This window comes from Sinocyclocheilus anshuiensis, unplaced genomic scaffold, assembly GCF_001515605.1.
Source record: "Sinocyclocheilus anshuiensis isolate Anshui unplaced genomic scaffold, SAMN03320099.WGS_v1.1 scaffold566, whole genome shotgun sequence".
Taxonomy (NCBI): Eukaryota; Metazoa; Chordata; class Actinopteri; order Cypriniformes; family Cyprinidae; genus Sinocyclocheilus; species Sinocyclocheilus anshuiensis.
In genome coordinates, this window is record NW_015542410.1 from 656284 (window position 1) to 662213 (window position 5930).

Here is a 5930-nt window from a genome sequence, read left to right on the forward strand (position 1 = left end):
TAATTTTTTGTTAAATGTGTTTTTTTTTTTTTTCTCCAGGAGCCAGTGATGACTCTGTGGAGCAGGGGAGGCTAGCTGCTTTCCTTCGGTGGTGTGTGCTTCACGGGGTGCCGTGTGTTGTGGTGCGATCTCTTTACAGTGTGTGTGGTGTTTGATTTGATGTGAATTTAGGTGGGTTTAGACTACCTCCCAAGTTGCAGCCGGCCTGCCCTGTTCCCGCTAAGCCTGGCCCTGGAGAATTATTTTTATAATCTTGTGGGTGTGTTTCATGGGAGAGAATTTTATTGATGCTCTTATAATAAAGTAATTTTTTTTGTATTGATACTCACGTCTCACTACATCTGATTTCTTGCCCTCAATTGGTAAAACGTACCTGTGTGTCCTTATTGGTAGTATTTCTCTGGCGCTCCACCAGGGTGGCGTAGTCGGATGAAACTAATTGTGATTTAGGGTCTTTTAGACCTATGTGAGTGCCACACAATGAAATCTCAGAAGATGCAGAATGAAATTTCAAACATATTTAATGTAAACTTAATTTACAATCACACTCTGGGGTTCAGGAAAGGTGAACGAAAATGCCTCTCTGTGATGTTACCACAAGGCATTGCTTGCTTACAGATCTCAGGCTTCTGGAGAGGATGTAGATTTGTAAGAGTGAGGAGGAAGTAGGAGGGTGCTGAGCTTGTGGCTGTTCTGTACGCAAACATCAATGTCTTGAACTTGATGCGAGCCGCAACCGGTAGCCAGGGCAGGGAGATAAAGAGAGGTGTGACGTGGGCCCTTTTAGGCTTGTTGAAGACCAGACGTGCTGCTGCATTCTGAATCATTTGTAGAGGTTTGATTGTGCATGATGGAAGTCCAGCCAGAAGAGCATTGCAATAGTCCAGCCAAAAAATGACAAGGGCCTGGACACGAAGTTATGCAGCATGCTCTGTTAGGAAGGGCCTGATATTTCTGACCAGTCGTGCCACTGCATTCTGAAACATTTGTCGAGGTTTGATTGCCAATGATGGAAGTTCAGCTAGAAGAGCATTGCAATAGTCCAGCCTAGAAATGACAAGAGCCTGGGCAAGAAGTTGTGCAGCATGCTCTGTTTGGAAGGGCCTGATCCTCCTGAAGTTCATTGCAAACCTGCATGATCGAGCTGTCTTTACAATATGGTTTTTGATCAACCTAGCAGGATGATGAAATCATGTTGTAGAGTTGGAGTGGCAGGGAAAACGAGAAGCACAGTCTTTGCCAGGCTGAGCTGCAGGTGATGTTCCTTCATCCATGCCGAGATGTTTGCCAGGCAGCCTGAGATCCATGCAGCTACTATTGGATTGTCTGGTTGAAAGGAATGATAGAGCTGTGTGTCATCAGCATAACAATGGTAGGAGAAACCATGTTGAATGGCCGCTGCTGAAACCCGATTGGTAAAGTTCAGTTGGTCATTCTGTGAAAGAAATAATGTAACTGTGTCTATAAAGGTGTGACCCAAATGGTCCATTCCATTAGAATAACAAAGGAACAGCATTCTTCAGGAACTTCTTGTAGATTGCAGGATCTCCAGTGGGAGGTCCTAACAGTATTGTTTCTAGCCCTTTTCTCTTCAGGTATAAAATTCTATCCCACAGACAAAAATTTGGGAGAAGCTAGGATTCATACAAGAGTTAAGATTGTTTAAAGGAAGACATACTAACATCGCTATTGAAGAACTACTACACTACCATCTTCAATAAATTTTTCTCCCCACAAAAATTTTGGTCAAGCCTACTTCATTTTTTTGTATTTGAGCAATCTAGTACATTGGTGAGCCATCCAAAAGACTGCTCAGCAAAAATACAGTAAATATGATGATACACGGGGCAACATTTTAGGTTAGAAGGGGTAGTATGCACTGGTCTGTCTAGATGGATATTGTTTTGACAAGAAATTAAAGTGGATCATAAAGTGTCAGTTGCTTTATTTACATCCAGAGATGAGAAATGGGTGGGTGAGGGAAGAGAGGATGACACTACAGAGGCAAGATGGAATGGTGAAAGGGGGCATAGGTTTTGCCTAAAAGTAACTGGTAGAGGAATTGGTGGCACACAGGTAGTAATATGTAGGTTAAATGTAATAAAGAAATGAGCAGAGATGTCTAGAGGTTTTACCAAATGTTGTCTGTGATACAATTGCATGTGAAAATAAGTCAAGCTGGTTGCCTGATTTGTTAGTGCTTGTGGTGGTAAGCCATTCAAGATCGAATGAAGCTAGGAGTGGAAGTCTGCAGTGTAAGGCTTCTCCAGATGGATTTCGAAGTCACCAAAGACTACAAGTGGACTGCCATCCACAGAGAATGAGGACAGCAGCCCATACAGCTCCTCTATAAAGGTGCCAAGTTGACCAGGAAGGCAATAAATCATCACAATATGGAGTTTAACAGGAGCTGTTACCATAATAGCATGAAACTCAAAATAATTTTTATTGCATAGGGAAGAGTGGGTTGAGTATTTTCAATTATTAGAAATGAGAAGACCAGTACGCTTCCAACCTAAGGGGGGGTGTGAGAGAAAGGGAAGTTGTTAGAGACAACAACAGGGGTTGCGGAGTCTTCTGGACAAATCCAGGTCTCAGTCAAGCCCAAGATACTAAGAGTAGACTGAGAAGCAATGGCCAGAATGAAGTTTGTTGACAGCTGACTGACAATTCCAGAGACCCACAGAAAATGACATAGGTGCAGCAGAAGAGGTGCAGATAGTACACAGCTTAGCAAGATTGTGTTGCCATCTGCGTGTGATGTTAGAGCATTGTTGAGAGAGAACAAGAATGTATTGGAAACATTCTACCGCCTACCTGACTCTGCCCGAGAGGTAAGGAAAAATACACTTACTTGAGATGATATATTTTTTTACATCTCTGAAATAAATGATTGTATTTTTGAAAACAATCTTTTATTGTACTATTGAATAAAATATTAGTTAAGCTGGTGTGTGGTGTAGAGGTCTGCGCAGGACTATTTTTTTTAGTCCCACTCCCGCAAGGTTATATTCCGCACCCACCCGCTCCCGCTATGTATTCACTCCAGAGATGTAAAGTATTGGAGTAAATGTAATTAGTTACTGTACTTGAGTATCTTTTCGGGTACTTTGTAGTTGTACTGAGTATCAAAGATATTAGCAACTTTTACTCTTTACTTCACTACATTTTTGAATGAGTATCTGTACTCTTTACTCCACTACATTTGAAATTAGCGTTGCAGTTACACATTACATTTGGCATGGACCTAGCTTTTTCTGCAGCAGTTTATTTCTGCTACAAAAGAGGTGATACTGCCTATTACAGGTCACTGAAAGTACTGCATCTTGTGCGTTTTGCCCTTACTCACCCAAACTTGTCAACAAGGCTACTTTATGTCACAGCCAGTGTAAGAAGGCTTCGGCTTTTTAATTTTACTTAATATTATTTTATTTATCCATTATACTTAAGAGACCTTTTTGAAAGATATTGTTTGTTTGTTTGTTTTGTTTTGTAATTTTGGTTTTAGAAAATATATTTTGGTTCTAGCCTCACAAATCAACTCTTTCTTGTTTTTGTTTCATGCTCTCTGTGCCTTGCCCTGGACTTTTATGTTACTTCCTGTCTCCCGTGGTGTTTGTAGTCCGTTTGTTCATTGGTTCCCCTTGATTAGTCTCCCCAGGTGTGTCTTGTCTTGTTAAGCTTGTTAGCCCCCTGTGTGTATATATAGCCATAGTTTTTAGTTAGTTCCTTGTGAGTTGTTGAATGTCATGGTTGTTTGTTTGACAGTCGTTCTGTTTTTTGTTCCCTTTGGTTTTTGCTTTATTGTTTGTTCTAGTTTTTACATGAAATACCAGCACATAGAGCCTTGCTTCTGCCTGTTTTCCGCAGCTTCTCCACAATGGTACAGTTTTTCACTGCCATGTCTCTTTTGTTAGCCCCCTGTGTGTATATATAGCCATAGTTTTTAGTTAGTTCCTTGTGAGTTGTTGAATGTCATGGTTGTTTGTTTGACAGTCGTTCTGTTTTTTGTTCCCTTTGGTTTTTGCTTTATTGTTTGTTCTAGTTTTTACATGAAATACCAGCACATAGAGCCTTGCTTCTGCCTGTTTTCCGCAGCTTCTCCACAATGTTACAGTTTTTCACTGGCATGTCTCTTTGACTAGTGCATCTTTGAGCATATATTTAGTATAAGTAAAATACTTAAGTACTGTTAAAATCAGATACTCTAAGACTTTTACTCAAGTTGTTTTGGAATTGGTGACTTGTAACGTGTAGTGGAGTAATTTTCACTGTAAGGTATCTGTACTTTTACTCAAGTATGGTTTTTAGGTACTCTTTACACCTCTGATTCACTCTTTGTTCACCTCTGTCCGCTTAGAATAATTTTCTTCCCGACCCGACCGTTCCCACTAAATTTAGATCTCGTTTCCAGAATCTAACATTTAAATTTCCGCTACTGAAAGAAAGAGAGATAAGCTAACAAATAAAAGTGTAGTCTGTTATTTTATTCGTCTTGTCAAGAGTCTTGAATTTATTGACTTTGAATTTATATGAATTATCTTAAGACACAAAATTCTTTCAATATTTTATGCAACACAGTAGGAAAAAAGTGTCAAGAGAAAATAAAAATGTACAAAAATTGTATTTCTTATTTTAATTCGTCTTGTCAGGATACAATTCGTTTAACATTTACAACACAATAGGGAAAATAATGTAGGTTGAAAAAAAATAAAAATAAAAATGTAGGTTGTATAAAAATAGCCTATTAGCTATTTTTATTCGTCTTGTCAAAATACTAAATTCGTTTGACATTTTTCTGTTAACAGTTTAGGAAAAGTGTTGCAGAGAAAAATAAATAAATATGACATCTGTCATTTAAAATTATAGGCTAAGCAAAATTTATAAAAAAACGAGTTGAACGCATTGCTTTGCTCCATCCTTATTCTGCTCTGTCACTCATCGACAACCTGCCTGTTCTGTCTGAGGGCCGTATATTTACCACAGGTACAGCCTGCTCTGAGCATCTTTACGCACATGCTGTGCAGACCATGCAAATAAAACGCGTGACGCAGAAAGCATGCGTGCAGCGCGTGCATAACAGTCCGAGTGCATACCGGTGGTCAATAAGAATAAAGTGCAGATATGCTGTTCTGAATGGACGTTGGGAACGGGATATTGTGAGACCGCCCGCTCCCGTTCAAATTACATCAGAGTTAGGAACTCTACCACGTTTTATTCGGGAATTTGCCTCGCAAAAAATCTGGTCTTGTCCCGCGGGAGAGCTGCGGGAATGCAGACCTCTAGTGTGGTGGACGTCCTGGCGCAATATGGCTGCTGTCGCATCATCCAGGTGGATGCTGCACATTGGTGGTGGTTGAGGAGATTCCCCCTTCCATGTAAAGCGCTTTGAGTACCCAGAAAAGCGCTATATAAATGTAACGAATTAATAATTAATTAATGAAAACAATCTTTTATTGTAATATTGAATAAAATAGTAGTTAATTATCAAAGAAATAAAAAATTAATAGCTATAATATGGACTTTTGTAAATGCTGTGATACTGTGATGCTCAGATACTGTATTTCTTTCTCACATTGCTGCTTTCACCATTAACTCTTCACCTGAACAGTTTATGTTTTTGTATATGGTATCATTGTAATCCTTGACCATCAAAACATAGGGGTAGACATCACCTTTTCTGTGTTATCATGTTTGGTTCAGGAGATATGACACACAATACATAATTTGGATATGGCGGAAAGTAAACTGGTCACCATGGCAACCACGAGGCGTTTTTCCAATGGCTCCATTTCTGAAAATGTTCAGGGCCCTAATCTGTACGATTGTACCAAGTTTCATGCTTTTATGAAAAAGTGAACATATCACCTCAAATTTTGCACATATCACCTGGACTAATTACGCATATAGCTGTGTTTTAAAAACATGTT